The sequence below is a fragment of the Pleurodeles waltl genome, chromosome 2_1 (assembly GCF_031143425.1).
Source record: "Pleurodeles waltl isolate 20211129_DDA chromosome 2_1, aPleWal1.hap1.20221129, whole genome shotgun sequence".
NCBI classification, from domain to species: Eukaryota; Metazoa; Chordata; class Amphibia; order Caudata; family Salamandridae; genus Pleurodeles; species Pleurodeles waltl.
Window position 1 is genome coordinate 490,813,105 of NC_090438.1, and position 18,950 is coordinate 490,832,054.

An 18,950-nucleotide genomic window follows, 5' to 3' on the forward strand; every position below is an offset into this window, starting at 1 on the left:
AGGCTTCAATGTTAACCAATGCGGCTTCGCGCCGCGGTCTTCGACCGCTGACCGCCGCGGTGTGCCACGCCAGCGCATTGACCTCACATCCCATTGTCACACTTCACAGGTCAGGCAGCCGCCATTTCGAGGGTCCACATGGCTCAATTTCAACTGCGTCACACAGGCCTAGGCCTTGCATAGCCACTCAGACACGCCATTCACTGCATAGAGAATCGTTTACTGTGCTAGCTGTGAGTACGTACCTGTGGGTTGCTTGACTGTGTGCTCCATGTTGTCCTTCCTAGGCACCGTCCGCTGGGTTTGGCGAGGAGACGGATGAATCCTCCCGTGTACCGACCGCTGGTGGACCTGTCGACAATGGAAGAACGCCACATTATCCTGACCTACCGTCTTGACCGTGCCACTATCCATGAACTGTGTGCCCAGCTGGAGCCCGACCTGATGTCCCCCATCCGCCAACCCACAGGGATTCCCCCTCTGGTGCAGGTCCTGTCAGTACTCCATTTCTTGGCAAGTGGGTCATTTCAGACAACAGTGGGAATTGCTTCTGGGATGTCTCAGCCCATGTTTTCGAAGGTGTTATCCAGAGTGTTGTCTGCCCTGATGAAATACGTGAGGAGCTACATCATTTTCCCTGAGGTGGGCGAATTGGCTACAGTGAAGGGTGATTTCTACACCCTTGGACATATTCCCAACGTCATTGGTGCCATTGATGGGACCCATGTGGCTTTGGTTCCCCCAAGAGACAGGGAGCAGGTGTACAGGAACAGAAAAAATTACCATTCCATGAACATCCACGTGGTGTGTTTGGCTGACCAGTACATCTCGCATGTAAATGCCAAATTCCCAGGGTCAGTGCATGACGCCTACATCCTGAGGAATAGCAGCATCCCTTACGTGATGGAACAGCTAGAGAGACACCGTGTATGGCTATTGGGGGACTCTGGGTACCCCAACCTGTCGTGGCTACTGACCCCAGTAAGGAATCCCCGGACCAGGGCAGAGGAACGGTACAATGAGGCCCATGGGCGTACTAGGAGGGTGATCGAACGCACCTTTGGCCTCCTAAAGGCCAGGTTTAGGTGCCTGCATATGACCGGTGGATCCCTAATGTACTCACCTAAGAAGGTGTGTCACATCATCGTGGCCTGCTGCATGCTTCACAACCTGGCTTTGCGCCGCCAGGTGCCTTTCCTGCAGGAGGATGGTCGAGACGGTGGTGTTGTGGCAGCCGTGGAACCTGTGGAGAGTGACGAGGAGGAAGACGACGGGGCTGAAATAGACAACAGGGACAGAATCATTGAACAGTACTTCCAATAGGACACAGGTAACAATTCAAACATAATATAGTAAATGTGAACTACTCTCCTGCATCTCTGCTGCATGTCTATTTGCCCCAGTGTATAATGACTGAGTTGTGGCTTTTCCCTCCCTATTTCAGATCTGGGGTCCCCACTACGAGTCCTGTGCTTCGTTTCCCCATGGACTACAGCTTTGTGGCAGCTTTTTGTTGACTTCACTATGTACAAGGACATATTTGCACTGTCATGTCAATTACAAAATTTTGAAATCACAGCCAGACTCCAGATAGTTTTGTGCAAAATAGGTGTTTATTTCAGTGCTCAAAATGGGATGGGTGGTTTCAAGTGGGTGGGGGCTATGGTGAAGGAATGTCCATGGCAGAGTCCAGAGTAACAGTCACACAGGTGCATTGTCCAGAGGCCTGTGGAGAGATGGAGCATGGGCAGTTCAAGGATGGACAGGGTGACAATGTGGGACAGTGGGATGACATCAGGTGGTATCCTTTGCTGGCGGGGGTCTTGACATCCTACTCTGTCTTCTTGCGAGATCTCAGGGCCCTCTTGCGGGGTGGTTCTTCTCCTGCAGGAGGTGGGGGTCTGGTGGGCTGCTGTTGTGCGGGGGCCTCCTGTCCACTAGCGCCGGCGGAGGTGGTTGGCTGTTCTTGGTCCAGGCTAGTGGCAGGGGCCCTTTGTTGTTGTTGAGTGGTCCAGTCAGACTCTGTGGCATGGCCCTCCTGGGCCATGTGAGATGCAGCTCCCTCCTGCCCCGATGCCACTTCTCCTCCGCCTGATGATGCTGATGCACACAAGCACAGAAAGACAAACAAAAAGGAGGGGGGGAGAGAGAAATAAAGGGATATTGAGTACATGGATCTCCGGTACAGTTAGCGGACATGACAGACACAGATGCCCCCTGCACTAAGTTGCGCACTTGGGGTCCGCTACGCATTCCGTGGAACATGCCCTACACGCCTAGAGTTGACAACTGCACCCATGGATGACACGGCCCAGGGATGGCTGTACTGACACACTACTGAGGGTGGTGGCTGGGGACACAGGGGCTTACGGGGGTGCCCAGCCTACAGATATCGCCCTGGCCTAGGGGGACCCACAGCCCTCCTCCCCCACCCAGACACCTCCACTGCGCGACAACAGAGTAGATAATGCTTGGACTCACCCCCTTGTGTCTGCTGTGCTGCCCTCACGCGCCCATCCAAATCAGGGTAGGCCACCGCCAGGATCCGGAACATCAGGGGGGTCAGTTGACGGCAGGCACCCCGCCTACGTTGGGAGGCCATCCCCAGCAGAGACTCAGCGGTCTTCTTGGTCCCGCGGCGGATGTCCTCCCACCTCTTGCGGCAGTGGGTGCCCCGTCGATGGTGGACCCCCAGGGTCCGGACTTCCTTGGCGATGGCACGCCAAATCCCGATCTTCTCATGGGCGCGGACCTATGTGACACGTACAGGGAGGGAGAAATACCACGTTCAAGTTTGTCTGCATTTTCGTTGTCAGTGGCCCAACACCCCCCATCCCCGCCAGGCCCCCCGCCATGCCCCCCGCCATGCCCCCCGCCAGCCCCAACATGCCCCCCATCCCCGCCAGGCCCCCCGCCATGCCCCCGCCAGGCCCAACATGCCCCCCATCCCCGCCAGGCCCCCCGCCATGCCCCCCGCCAGGCCCAACATGCCCCCCATCCCCGCCATGCCCCCTGCCAGGCCCAACATGCCCCCCATCCCCGCCAGGCCCCCCGCCATGCCCAACATGCCCCCCATCCCCGCCAGGCCCCCCGCCATGCCCCCCGCCAGGCCCAACATGCCCCCCATCCCCGCCATGCCCCCGCCAGCCCCAACATGCCCCCCATCCCCGCCATGCCCCCCGCCAGGCCCAACATGCCCCCCATCCCCGCCAGGCCCCCCGCCATGCCCCCCGCCAGCCCCAACATGCCCCCCATCCCCGCCATGCACCCCGCCAGGCCCAACATGCCCCCCATCCCCGCCAGGCCCCCCGCCAGGCCCCCAAGCCAGCCAGTGGCCCCAAATCCATATTGAATTAAACTCACTTGTTGGTCTGGAGGACCGTAGAGTAGCGCATACTGGGGGAGGACCCCATCCACAAGTTTCTCCAACTCCTCTCCAGTGAAGGCAGGGGCCCTTTCCCCAGTCGCAGCAGCCATTGTCCCTTCCAGACCGAGGTCACAGCAACACTTGCAGTATAGGTCCTCTCCTGTGAAAGTTCAAGTCGCAAGTGGATAAGTAGATAGAAAATGGCGGTCACGTCCGCGGCGGTGCGTACCGCGGCGGTGCGTACCGCCACCGCCGGCGCCCTTCGCCATTGGCTCCTGAAACCCATAGGCTTCAATGTTAACCAATGCGGCTTCGCGCCGCGGTCTTCGACCGCTGACCGCCGCGGTGTGCCACGCCAGCGCATTGACCTCACATCCCATTGTCACACTTCACAGGTCAGGCAGCCGCCATTTCGAGGGTCCACATGGCTCAATTTCAACTGCGTCACACAGGCCTAGGCCTTGCATAGCCACTCAGACACGCCATTCACTGCATAGAGAATCGTTTACTGTGTTAGCTGTGAGTACGTACCTGTGGGTTGCTTGACTGTGTGCTCCATGTTGTCCTTCCTAGGCACCGTCCGCTGGGTTTGGCGAGGAGACGGATGAATCCTCCCGTGTACCGACCGCTGGTGGACCTGTCGACAATGGAAGAACGCCACATTATCCTGACCTACCATCTTGACCGTGCCACTATCCATGAACTGTGTGCCCAGCTGGAGCCCGACCTGATGTCCCCCATCCGCCAACCCACAGGGATTCCCCCTCTGGTGCAGGTCCTGTCAGTACTCCATTTCTTGGCAAGTGGGTCATTTCAGACAACAGTGGGAATTGCTTCTGGGATGTCTCAGCCCATGTTTTCGAAGGTGTTATCCAGAGTGTTGTCTGCCCTGATGAAATACGTGAGGAGCTACATCATTTTCCCTGAGGTGGGCAAATTGGCTACAGTGAAGGGTGATTTCTACACCCTTGGACATATTCCCAACGTCATTGGTGCCATTGATGGGACCCATGTGGCTTTGGTTCCCCCAAGAGACAGGGAGCAGGTGTACAGGAACAGAAAAAATTACCATTCCATGAACATCCAGGTGGTGTGTTTGGCTGACCAGTACATCTCGCATGTAAATGCCAAATTCCCAGGGTCAGTGCATGACGCCTACATCCTGAGGAATAGCAGCATCCCTTACGTGATGGAACAGCTAGAGAGACACCGTGTATGGCTATTGGGGGACTCTGGGTACCCCAACCTGTCATGGCTACTGACCCCAGTAAGGAATCCCCGGACCAGGGCAGAGGAACGGTACAATGAGGCCCATGGGCGTACTAGGAGGGTGATCGAACGCACCTTTGGCCTCCTAAAGGCCAGGTTTAGGTGCCTGCATATGACCGGTGGATCCCTAATGTACTCACCTAAGAAGGTGTGTCACATCATCGTGGCCTGCTGCATGCTTCACAACCTGGCTTTGCGCCGCCAGGTGCCTTTCCTGCAGGAGGATGGTCGAGACGGTGGTGTTGTGGCAGCCGTGGAACCTGTGGAGAGTGACGAGGCGGAAGACGACGGGGCAGAAATAGACAACAGGGACAGAATCATTGAACAGTACTTCCAATAGGACACAGGTAACAATTCAAACATAATTTAGTAAATGTGAACTACTCTCCTGCATCTCTGCTGCCTGTCTATTTGCCCCAGTGTATGATGACTGAGTTGTGGCTTTTCCCTCCCTATTTCAGATCTGGGGTCCCCACTACGAGTCCTGTGCTTCGTTTCCCCATGGACTACAGCTTTGTGGCAGCTGTTTGTTGACTTCACTATGTACAAGGACATATTTGCACTGTCATGTCAATTAAAAAATTTGGAAATCACAGCCAGACTCCAGATAGTTTTGTGCAAAATAGGTGTTTATTTCAGTGCTCAAAATGGGATGGGTGGTTGCAGGAGGTGGGGGTCTGGTGGGCTGCTGTTGTGCGGGGGCCTCCTGTCCACTAGCGCCGGCGGAGGTGGTTGGCTGTTCTTGGTCCAGGCTAGTGGCAGGGGCCCTTTGTTGTTGTTGAGTGTCCGTCCTGGTGTTGATGAGGTCCTGCAGCAGCCCTACCATGGTAACCAGGGTGGAGGTGAGGGCTCTGATGTCCTCCCTGTACCCCTGATAGTGTTCCTCCTGCAGTACCTGGATCTCCTGGAACCGGGCCAGTACCGTCGCCATCGTCTCCTGGGAGCGGTTGTATGCTCCCATGATGGTGGTGAGGGCCTCGTGGAGAGTGGGTTCCCTGGGCCCGTCCCCCCCCTGTCGCACAGCTGCCCTCCGAGTTGCCCTGTTTCCCTGGGCCTCTGCCCCCTGGCCGGTGTGCCCACTACCACTGCCCCCAGGTCCCTGTTGTTGTTGGGGTGGTGGGTTATCCTGGGTGCCCTGTAGTGGTAGACACACCGCAGATTGACGCGCCCTGGAGACAGAGGCATGGGCCCGCTGGGTGGGAGCTGTGCTGGTGTTCCCAGAGGGGTTTGGGTCTGTAGTGGCCTGTGCCTGTGTGAGGGGAACCGACTGTCCAGAGGTCCCCGATGGTCCGGGCTGGTCATCGGTGTCCAGGTCGACAGAGCTGCTGTCATCGCTGACGGCCTCTTGGGTGGGGGGTGTGGAGAATTCTGGGCCCTCCGTGGCGGTGTGTTGACGGTCGGGTCCTGCTGGGGTATAGAGGTATGGTTATAGTTTCAATGTGTGCCATATGGGTGTATCTGTGGGTTCCCGTGTCCCCAAGTGCTGGCATTCGTGTGTGGGGGCTTTGGTGAGGGTGGCTTGTGGGGGGGATGTGTATATGCATTGGGCATGCTTTGGTGATGGGTGTCCATGCTTAGTGGACGCATGCAGGCCTAGGTTTTGGGATGTGTGGGTTGTGATGGTGAGACATTGGCAGGGAATAGGTGTGCTGGGGGTGGGGGTGAGGATGGTGGTGGGGGTGAGGATGGTGGTGAGGATGGGGGTGGGGGTGGGGTTCGAGGATGGGGGTGAGGGTTGGGGTATGATTTGGCATGCAGGTGGGGGGGAAGCAGTATTGAAGCTTCAACTTACCAGTATCCATTCCTCCGCCGACTCCTGCGAGGCCTTCAGGATGCAGGATGTTCAAGACTTCCTCCTCCCATGTTGTAAATTGTGGGGGTTGAGGTGGGGGTCCTCCGCCAGTCTTCTGCACGGCGATGTTGTGCCTGGATACCATGGAATGCACCTTCCCCCGTAGGTCGTTCCATCGCTTCCTGATGTCTTCCCGATTTCTGGGGTGCTGTCCCACAGCGTTGACCCTGTCGACAATCCTCTGCCATAGCTCCGTCCTCCGGGCAATGCTGGTGTATTGGATCTGTGTGCCGAACAGCTGGGGCTCTACCCGAACGATTTCCTCCACCATGACCCTGAGTTCTTCGTCTGAGAAGCGGGGGTGTCTTTGGGGTGCCATGGGGTGGTGTGTATGATGTGTGGGGTGGAGTATGTGTAGTTAAGTGTGTTGAGTGTGGTGGTGTGTGTTGTTTTGTGTGTGGATATTGTGTGGGTGATGGTGTTGAGTGGCTGTGGCTGCTAGTTTGTGGATGGTGGTGTCTCGCTCTGGCCTTCTTTCTGAATTTTTGGTCGTAGGGGTTTGTGGGTGATGTGGGTGTGTGTTTTATATTGTATTGTGTGTGTGGGAGTGGTGTGTGTATGTGTATCAGGTGTGTGGAATTCAAATCGACCAATGTGGCTGAGTTTTGTTCGTTTGTGTGTATTCTGACCGCGGCGGTGTGTCCCGCCAATGGAAAACCGCGTTTGAAAGACCGCCGCGTGGATTCGTGGGTCGTAATGGCATGGGCGTATTTCTGTTGGCGTGACGGTGGAGGTTTTGTCACCTCCACTTTTCCGCCGACCGCTGGTCTGGCGGTCTGTTGTGGCTGTCGGATTTTCGGAGGTTTGGCTGCTGCGGGTCAGAATGACCGTGGCGGGTTTCCGCGACCGCGGCGGGATTATGGAGGATTTCTGACCGGCGGTAGGCGCCTTTTACCGCCAAGGTCAGAATGAGGGCCTTTGTGTTTAACTGTTTCAGTGCACTGTGGGTTTTGTTAAAAGAGAGGAAAATGCATGAGTAAAAGTTTACCCGTGATCAATGATATATCTATATATATGTATATATATATATATATATATATATATATATATATATATATATATATATATATATATATATATATATATATATATATATATATATATATATATATATAATTATTTAGTATGAATCCAGGAGCCATGACTGAATGTTAATGTGGACCAGTACATAGGACCAAAAGCTGCAAAGTGGTGGTTTCTGTGGCCTTTGGCATCAAGAGCTACAGCCCTGTGGATTGCAGTTTGACATTCATGTAAGAGGTGCTGCAAAGAAATGCCATAAAGGACTGATCTACAACATTTCAGAAATGGCTCTGTTATCTTGTCCCAGGATGCTCACATGGCCTCCAAGCAATAATAGAATCAGTTTAGAGTGGTGATGATGTTCAATGTTCATTATATGTTCAAATAGTGAAGCTAGGGGGGCATGTGCCTGGCTACCATGATTTTTTGTTGACTCTTTGTGGGAAATGGCAGTTTGAGTATGAATTGCTAGCATGTTTCATGCTTCCATCTCTTCTGATATTTGTGATGGTTGAACCAAGCATGTTTGAGGCTCATCTTCTGACAGCCCACAGCAGTGCTTCTCATGACCTATAGTGGTCTCAGTAATGATAGGATTGAAGATGAACCTGGCATGGGTGTATTCACCATGCTTAGCGTGTGTCCATAACATCACATGAGTTCTGGAATCTGAACGAGAGGAAGTATTAGGGGCTTGTGGTTTCCTATGATGCTGGTGTCCATACTTTGGGCACCAAAGCAGAATTTACTGCACTGATAATCTTTGTGTTTTTATTGCTAAAGGAAAACCACAGTTTGCTGATCTTTTGATATTAATACACAATCTTGCAGAGACTTTGAGACTGCAGTGTTTAGTAGGAAAACCAAGTAGTGCATTTATATTTAGATTTTATTTCATTTTTTGGGGATTTGAAGGTTGCTGCTCACTTTTTACTATATGTAGGAGTCTGAAAAAGACCTGGAGTAACGTTTCAGGTTTGTCTTATTTATGTTTCAGTATGGTGTTTTCTTGCATTGTTGAACTTTGTAACCTAAAATTGTATTTCTTCATCACCTTGGCTGAATGCCTAGGTAACACAGTTGATGCCAGTGAGGTTATCAGGGTCCTTATGTCATTTGGCCTCAAACTTGCGTTGTGCTTTAGGACTTCTTGTGGGAATTTTCTTGATTTTATGTAGTAGTTTGTGATGTGCTTGGCCAGTTGATGAGCCCAGTGTTTCTCTTTGTTATATGTTGATGATTTACAAATTGATGTGACATGTTGCTGACAGTGAAACAATGAAGTATGTTCACATTAGATATTGGATGATGAGTATTGTTATATTTAAGATTGCAGAATCCCTGAGGTTACATCCTCATTGTGCTTGTTATCAGTCAGAAGATTAACATGGTGTGGTGCAATATTGTGTGAGGTATGATTGCACTTTAGTGCACTGGTATTGCTAAGATAAAGACTTGTTGATGCTATTTTATCAGATAATCTAAGATTAAGCATCTATGTAGGAACAGGGATAGAGTTTCGCGATGGCCGACGCCGCGGGACAAGGTGTGGCAATTCTGTTTTCTAGCAAATTTGTAGGAATAATAAAGGGAGTTTTTAGGGACCCACAGGCAAGATGGATAGTAGTTACTACTATGGTGGCAGATAAAGCGATCCATTTCGTTAGCTTCTATGGTCCAATAGAGGATGGTGTAGTGTCAATGCAGGCTCTGTAAAGACATTTGTCTCTGTATAGACATTTGTCTCTACTCCCAGGTTATTTTATAATAGGAGAGGACTTTAATGTTATACCAAACATCCAATGCGACACATCATGGCGGAATAAAACACAGAACAAACTAAGAGCTTGCCAAATGCTTCTGAAAATGTGCACGGATTTAGCGTTAGTGGATGAGTGGCGGGCTGATCATCCCAGGAGAAAGAATATACATGCTACGCCAAAAGGTATAATACTGCATCAAGAATCGATTACATTCTAATCTCATTTGCACTGAAGTGGCAGGGGTCAGGAATACTTGCAAACTCTTTTTCTGACCACTCGGTTCCATGGGCTGATATTAGTGAATTAGGAAGCCAGTAGAGCCACCCGCAATGGTGTTTGGAGAAATCTCTTTGACAGACGAAGGTTGGGTAGCAAAGCTCAAAACCTCAGTCTCTGAATTCTTAGAAGTAAATAAGAGGTCTGCCTCTCTTTTTAATATTTGGGGAGCCACCAAAGGTCATATTCGAGGAGAGACAATTTCCTTTAACGCCCCACTAGGAAAAGCAGCTCTTGAAAGGAGCAACCTACTCCAAAGGGAGCTAGAGCAGGCATTAAAAAAGAATCAAGTACTACCTACTCCGGAGACAGAATTAATATTGGGAATGGCTGAAGGTAAATTAAGAGATCTCTATCTGTTGCGGGAGATACTTAATAGGCATACTAGCTTTCAGAGACAATATGAACAAAGCGAGCATGCAGGTAGATTTTTGGCCTGATCAGTCAAGAAAAGATCCAACTCCAATTTAATTAAAGTTATTTTTGATGAGGAGGCGGGGTAATGGCTAGTCATCCTGAAGCGATAGAAAAAGTATTTCTCTCGCATTACCGCAAGCTGTATACCGAGACGAAGCAAGTGAATACTTTGCAAATGAAACAGTATTTAGATGCAGTGACTCTGCCAGGTTTGGACGCAGGGGCACAGAATGTATTATCGTCCCCTATCACTCTCATGAAGTGGAAGAGGCACTCAGGGGAGCTCCTAATGGAAAAGCACCAGAAGAAGATGGCCTCCTTGTGGAGGTTTACCAAACTTTAGAGGGTCAAATCAACAAAATATTAGTAGAACTATTCAATGAAACACTAGAAGGAGCTGCGTTCCCTTTAGAATTTTCAAGAGCTGTAGCTGTTAGCTTTATTAAAAAGGACAAATCACCGGAATATCTAGGTTCATATCGCCCGATTAGCCTATTAAATCAGGACTATAAATTGTTTACCAAAAAACTTGCGGCTCGCACTGCTCAGATGGCGCCAGGGTTAGTGCACGAGGATCAATGTGGATTTTTGCCAGGGAGGCTCATATCTACCAATACTAACTTTTTGGTGCAGGTGATAGATTATCTTTCTCACAATCATTATCTGGCAGCGATCATAATGCTCGATGCCGAAAAGGCATTTGATTTAGTACAATGGGAAGTGTTGTTTTTGGTCTTAGGCAAGTTTGGCTTCCAGACGAAGTTTATTCAAGCATTACGTAGACTATACGTAGGGGCCCAAGCCAAGATTTCGGTAAACACAAAAATAGCAGGCCTAGTACAGATATCACGGGGCACGCAGCAAGGCTGTCCTCTGTCCCCCGTATTGTTTGCACTTTTTATCGATCCATTGGCTGCAGCAATTAGACAGGCTCAACATATATACGGACGTTGGTGAAGTTATTCGCCGATGATATGATCCTGTACCTTCCTGCGGATACACACAACATCGATAGAGCTTTTTCTAAGATCAAGGCTTTTTCGGACTTGGGGGGGTTACAAAATCAATAGGTCCAAATCACAGGCTCTTTTGTATAATGTAGAAACATCAGTCCTACCAAAAGATATTTGGGTAGTATCTTCGTCCTACAGTCCAATTAGATATCTAGGTATAAATGTGTCCAGGGACTCAGCAGATCTGTTCCAGTTGAACTACACGAGGTTTTTCAATAAGATTCAAGGATTACTTTTCCAATGGCAGAAATCTACCATGACGATTATTGGAAGGCCCGCACTAATCAAAATGATGATTCTTCTGTTGTTAATTTTTGTTTTCTCCAGTGTAGTTCTGAGAGTTCCCAAGACGTTTTTCCATGAGTTGGATCTACTAATCCGACAGTTCATATGGAACTACAAGAAACCTTGGCTGCAGTTAGAAAAACTAACTTTTCCAGTGGCAGATGGGGGACTGGCACTCCCCAATTTTCTAACCTATTACGAGGCTTCTATACTGGATTGGGCGTCAAGGGCTGGCCAAAAGCCAAATCCAAATTTTTATCTTAATCAGATGCTGGCAGAAACATGCAGCTTTCTCGATTCCTTAAAATTCCCGATCATCAAAACGGGTAAGATGTAAATTGCCGGCAATGTTGCAGTTCAGTATTCTCCAAATATAGGCAAAGTACCAAATCCACAAGACCCACCTGATAATTCGAGTCAGGGATGTATGGATGATAGGTTTAAAACTTTATTTACGTGATGTTCAGGCATGGGAGGAAGTAGGGATCAAGACCCTAGCGGATATTTACACAGGGGACCATAGCAAAACATGGGTACAATGCGCAATGGGACAAAGGGACATCCCAGCAAATTTGAAATTCTCTTACTGTCAAATCCAACACTTCTTACAAACAATGGAAAAAGCAATAGATAATCCCCTTAAAGCTATTGGTCAGGCTTTCTATAAAAATCAAGTATGGATCGGCAGATGGTATGAGACACTCCAGGGTGGGCGTTGAAACAAGGCAATCTCCCAACTTTTGGCTAGAGTAGAAAGTATCACGGGGTTCAAAATAGGGGTACAGCAATGGTGCAAGCACTATGAGGTGTCTCAAAAAGCACTTAGAGGAGTGAATTTTAACAAAATCGCCCTGTACTCTAAATGGCTGCTTTACTACACCCCTTCTGGAATCAAGGAAATGCACCCAGAGGCATCAGGTCTGTGTCCATGTTGCCAAAGGACCCAGGGGGATTGGCTCCTTATGTGCTTTGCATGCAATCACCTGGTAGGCTATTGGGAAGCGATTTTCCAAAAGATCAGTTCCATGATATCGTACAAGATAGCCCCTAGCCCATTAGAGCATTATGGGGTATTACGCAAAGCACACATTTGCCCATCGCTTCTAGACAAATAATATTCGGGAGCACATTGATTGACAAATCACTGATTCTGCAGGCGTGAAAATCACCAGTGCCCCCCACGTATGAGGAGTGGGAAGCAAAGATGGAGGCAACACGGGCAAAAGAAAAATTGTATGCTCAACGGATTGGAGCACTACGTAGATACCAGGGTATATGGGGGAAGATGAATAATTCAGTGAAGGAGTAGGTGAAGGGGGGAAGCTGGGGTCAAGTTACAGGATTCTTCTCTGGGATGGAGTAGTTTGGATACTTTTGAGACAAGGGTATCGGAAAGTACGCAAGTTTCTAAAATTGATTTATAGATAATACTATAAGGTAAAGTGTAGTTTTACGTTGCAAGGTTTATGTTTGTTTGATTTATTTAATATGATTGCACCTGTGCAAAAATAAATCAAAAAAAAAAAAGGAACAGGGATAGGGTTAACCTCAAGATCTTAGGAAGCAAAGTGTCCCAACAGATAACATATAAACAGAAAATTAACTGGCATAAACAACTAGGTAATGCTTAAGTCTCATGTATACTCAAGATTAGTAAATTTAGACACCATGAAGGTTTATTATTTCATTAAATAATCCAAAATGCAACAATGAAAGCAAAATAGTGACTTAGGGTCTAAATATGAGTAACTCATTATACCTGTACATATGTCCCTCTTTAAACACAGGTCACAGTTACTAGTTATAAGGTATTTAAAGCATTCAATAACTATTGGTAGAGTTAATATACCTCAAGCATTCTTAAATTATGGAAGGTCAAACCTGCCAAAACTTTACAGGAGAAATTAGCACAGTATTTACTGTATCATGTGGATAAATAAGATCTCAACGCATAATTCGGCCCTTAGTCAAATGAGAATAGCAGATTATTATAAGGAATTAGTGTACAGCTGAATCAATTGCAACAAAGAGTATGATATAAAGTGAAATCTCAGATCAAAAATATTTTAAGTCCAAATCAAATCAAATGGGTATTGATTCAGATATCTTCAGAGATCAACATCATATACAAGCATATCAGAAAATTTGCTTACAAAACCTAGGACAAAAAGTCTCCATATAAATAAGCTGCTAATACATCAATAAAAATGATTTAAAAAATGTGTGCAAATTGCGGCATACAAATTCATTCAATGGTGATTTTTCTAAGGCTATCGAATCGTCAGTTTTAAACACACTGATCCTGATTCACAAAGGACCAAAAGTCTAACTTTACTAGTAGTAAAGTTAAACTTTAGGTCTAAACTTAGACTTTTGTTCTAAGTTTACCTTTGTGAATTGAGCCCTCTATTTAAAACATATAGGTTTTAAAGACTGCTTCCTTGCTTCTAATACTGTTTTATAGGGACAAACAGACAATACATGCTTAATACCTTGGGTCCCACTTTTACATAAATCCCACATTCTCGACTTCTCTCATTTGCCTGACCAGTGCTTCATAAAGTTACTTAATGACAAGATACCCAGTCGTAACAGTTATAAAATGCCTTGTAATATGGTCCGATGCAAGCATTCAGATTCATTTCAATTTCAAGTCCAAAAAAAGAGAATGGCTAACTTGGATCTGCCCTCAAACAATGAGAGCAAACAAGACCTGTCTCACCTCCTTAAATGAGCATTACATACCAAAGTACACATTAAAAAATGGCATGCTCAATACAAGGTGAGAACAATTGTTGTACAGATTGACAAATCAGAATGCAAAATGGAATACACAATCATCTAACACCATCCGGGCACCAATCCTGTACAATGTTTGTTTTAAAACAACAGCTTTGGACCTAATGTCATCAAATGTGTCTGCACAAATCTAGTTACACTTAAACAGTAACAGTCTCATATTATGAATAGGCCTACAGTGGCAGACTGGGAAAGCCTCAAAAAGTGTTAGATAGAAAGGAAAACCTCTACACAGGGTTCTTAGAGAACAGCATTTCAATACAGAGCATCTCATAATTCCATATTGTGCTACCTGTGGTGAGCAGAGAAATAAAAACAGACATCATAGCTGCATTAGGATTCAAGGTGGAAGTTAGGCCTAATTCGGGCCTAGTTTAGTAACGCACAGAAAAGTACAGCTTTGGAAAATGTAGTGTTTTTGTTTTAATACAGAAATATTCATGATGTCAAACAGACAATTAAAAAAATTGGAATCATCTCTGTCAACAGTGGCCCACACTTACAAATGACTTGTGCCGGGTTTGCATTACTTTTGTAACGCAAACCTGAAGCAAGCCATTATGCTGAGATTGACTATTCAATTAAAATTTGTGTTGGATGGTTTCCTAAAGTAACTCAAAGTTGTGCTATGCAGTCCTTTACTTTAGTTTGAGTTGAGGGGCCATTACATGGGTTTTACATGGGTGTTCACGTGTAACAACCCATGGAACTTGACACAAATTCCTATCTACAATCATTCCTAGATAAAGATTTGAACACAAAGCTTATGCCTCCTCGAGGCTGGCAGAGCGAGGAGAAATGTTTTAATTTCTCCTCGTTTTTCCTACTGTAACACACACAACATACTGTAAAAGACATTTCTAGTAATAAAACTGTTCCTTGCCATGTGTACACACTCTTGAACTCTGGCGCAAGGATGTGTGCATTGGTACAGGTCAGCCTAAAGTGCACTAGCGCGGGGACAGAAGAAAACAGCTCTATATCTTAGTAAATATGATACTGTTCTGCTCTCTCATTTTATGCAACCTAGCACAGCAAATCTAGTTGCTCAGCAGCTTTAGTTGTTGTGCTGAGTTGGATGACCTTTCAGGCATATGTGCTGTCAGAGAGTAAAAGGTTTCCAACATTTCCAATGGGCCTTGCGAGGCTTTGTTTGGTGTACCCCAATATTTTTGTGTTGGCTGTGAAACTCTGCACACTTTACACCTGCTAACCAGAGATAAAGTGACTGTGCTCCCCATTCAACATGATGAAGTTGGCATATTTCTAACTCACATGTTTAACTTATCTTTAGGTCCCTAGTTTATGGCACAAACGTATACCCAGTGCCTGTAATTTAAATTGACTGCAGAACCCATAGTGCCATCTACTACAGTGACAGTGTGAACATAACAGCAGGCCCACCTTCTGGGCCCGCCTGTGCAAGTTCAAAATTGTCAAAATAACCCCTTTTGAAAGGCCTAAATGTTCCTTTGATAATAAGTCACCCCTAAGAGGGCTTACCGACCAGAAAGCCGGGTGAATAGCATTTAAAAGTATGACATGTTAACGCTTGAGGTTACACATGTCCTTACAATGAAAATGTCCCAAAAGCTATTTTCTCTGTAGATAGACTGGCTGTTCCATAGCGAAACAGTGAGATACAATTTAAAATACTAATTACTGTATCTCAGGAATGGGACCAGCTAGAAAAGAAATTTAATTTTTTTTTTTATTAGAAATCTAATTCAATGGTGATATCAGATTTTTGCTAAAAATCATTGTGAGGAAACTTGTTTACTATATAGTGCGCTTGTGCAATCGCACTATGTCATGAAGGCACAATTCCATAAAAGTTCCAGTTAGGTCTGTTTGTCAAGCCTTAGCTCATTCCTGGGTCGCGGCTCATAGCAGTCAGGGTATATCAAAGGAACAAGTGGAAAGCATTAAGAACTATCAAAACAGTTGTATAAGAAGAACACACAACATAAAAAAATCCAACACCAATTTATAAAAATAGGTTATATTTGCATCTTTAAATAGACACCTCAACTACAAAAATCTACTGTTATGTTTCTGGAGATATGATTTTTCAAACGATCAATAATTCACAGCTTTTCACTCAATGCAATAAATTGTTGTAATCTATCACAACTGAAAAAACGGCAATTGGATCACTCTTGTGAAGTCAATAGATTGGTCTTGATGCAATATATGCCAAGGATCCTGAGCCACTGTTGAGGTTCTTCGTATTGCCACCCCTTAGTCCACCAGCAGAGGGGTGACTTTGGCCTCAGGGTATGATGTCCCACGAAGACTGGGTGAATTCCAGCACAATGCTAGTTGTCACTGGTCCACAGCAAAACCAGTGCCTCCTATTATCATGCAGTAACGTTTAACCTGGGTGACTAAAATGCACTCTGACAACTACTACTGAGCCAGCATTGAATGCAACTTTTGAGACTCAGGTGGTCATTCCGACCTCGGCGGTCTTTTCAATAGACCGCCGAGGGACCGCTGGGTTTCCGGACGAAGAGCCGCCAACAGCCATACTGGTGGCAGGCGGGGAAGTGGAGGTAGCTCCACCTCCACCGCCACGCCAACAGAACTCCGCCCAGCGAATCACGACCTGTGATTCGCTGTGGCAGTGTTCTGTTGGCGTGGCGGTGTCGGCGTAGCTGCCCCCATGGGTCCCGTTCCCTCCTGGAGGATCACCGGAACAGGTAAGGTGATCGTCCGTTAGGGAAGGGGGGTGGGGGGGTGTTGTGAGTTGTGTGCGTGAATGCGGGGGGGTGCGTGTATGTGCATGAGTGCGTGCATGAATGCGGGGGGTGTGTGTATGTGCATGAGTGCGTGCATGAATGCGGGGGGGTTTGTGTATGTGCATGAGTGCGTGCATGAATGCGTGCGTGTATGTGTGTATGTGTGTGTATATGTTGGGGATCGGGTTGGGGAGGGGGGTCCTGCAACCTTTTGGGGGTGGCAGGGGTGGTGGGGGGGTAGGGGAGGGAGTCGGGGTGGGGGTTGGGGGTGGGGGAGACCCCTATCAGTGCCAGGGAAGGGATTCCCTGGCACTGATAGTGCTTACCGCCATGGATTTCATGGCGGTCCCAAACCGCATGAAATCCATGGCGGTAAGCCGGGGTCAGGCGGGTTGGAATACCGCCAGCGGTATGTGACGACCGCCGGGCTGGAGACCCAGGTCTCCAGCCCGGCGGTCGTTACCGCCGTGGCGGTCGGAACGGTGAAGCGGCGGCTGGCCATGGCGGTAACCGCCATGGTCAGAATTCATGAAAAAAGACCGCCAGCCTGTTGGCGGTCTTACCGCCGCTTCACGGCCGACCGCCACGGTCAGAATGACCACCTCAGTCTCCAAGGCTGCACCTCAGCAACCAGCAGTGGTCTGGCTTCTAGTTGCTGGGCTCTCCTAGATGTAGGTGTTTCAGCTTTTCTGGAACTGTGTTTGAAACAGGAAGTCATCCAACTGAGTCCTGGAGTCAGTTTCTCTTTCTGGGGTGATTTTTCGCAGGCACAGTCCTTTCTTCACTAGCCCCAGTTGCAGCAGGTGAAGTTCAACCTTTAGTGCAGCCTCTTTTTGCTGGGTCCAGGGAATAACAGGGAAGGCCCCTCTCCAGTACAGGTGTGATCTGAGGTGTGGGTGCCAGGGGTGCCTTTTGTGTGCCCACTAAGGGAGTACCTAGGGAGATGTGGTGACAAACAAACTAATGGGCACTTCATCCCTGAGCAGGTTCTTTGTTCACACTTTTCTCCAGGAGGGCAGCAAGCTGTCTCAAGGAAAGCAGATGTTTGTAACCAAAAATTAATGAATAACTTTGGACAAAAAAGTAGCAACTTTCTGAAGGTGCCCTTTCTAAACTAGTGACATTCTCTTTGACTTGAGTAACAAGTCAGGCTCAATGCCTTAATTCTTTTTTATACCTTGAAGCAGCTTGACATACAATATTTAATAATCCCATTATGATGTTAGTAGAACTGAGTTATCAGTGTGTGACTCCAGACTCGCCAATGAGGCTACTAGCCTTTCTACAGTAAAAACAACAATGCAGGATATTTACTAACAAGATGTGAAAACAAATGTACTTCTTTTTAATATATAGCACCCGGCCTTGGGCTCATTAAACCTTACTTTGAGGGTAACTTATATCTACTAAAAAGGAACATGTGAGCTTTGTCAAAAGTTCAAATGACAAGCTCAAGGTACCAGCTTAAAAACTGTTCAAACAGTCTGCAGTGAGAGACTAAGAGATAAGCTTTTCTTTGTCGCACTCATGGTGGCACAATCAAATGGACATTTACGGGTCCTGTGTACACCTGGTACAGCATATTAGAATTGTATTAGTAAGTTAACTTATGCCTCTTAGGGTAAACCAAATAACCGTATACTTTTAAGAGTTAGAGTATATGCACTGAGGGTTGGTCAGCAGGGCTCTGGGTACTCCAGAGTCATGACACCAGTAGCTAATAGTCAAATGGTGCGGGTCAGCCTGCATAAAGCCATTGTCTCACAATTATGGAAAAGTAACTTTTATAAAGTTACCCTTTCCCTGCAAGGGGTTCCTGGAAGCTAACTAGAGTTGGAAAAAACATTCAGCCCACCGGTGGAGTTCGCAGAGTTTTGCTACTTGGAGTGTGGCAAAGTTTTTCCTTGTGCATGGCTTGCCAAGGTTAGGTTGGTGAGCACAAATGCACATTTGCATCCCCAACCACAATTTTCAGATGCTAGAACACTTTCCAGTGCGATTCGTCAACAAGGGCAGTCGTAGCAGGTCACTACTGCTCGCTTTGACAAAGCTGCTTCTCTTGTTGAGAAAACTGCAGCTCGAGTAGAAAATCTACTCGAGTGACAGGAAGAAACAGCAACCTCTGGAGCGCCTTGTGGTCAAACT

At 47.5% G+C, this 18,950-nt stretch overlaps 1 protein-coding gene across 1 annotated transcript in view; it reads left to right on the forward strand.

The window, feature by feature from the left end:
• LOC138265760 (gamma-aminobutyric acid receptor subunit alpha-3-like) overlaps positions 1 to 18,950 on the forward strand; it is a 1,591,340-nt gene that overhangs the window by 1,355,769 nt on the left and 216,621 nt on the right. The gene's annotated exons all lie outside the window — the stretch shown is intronic.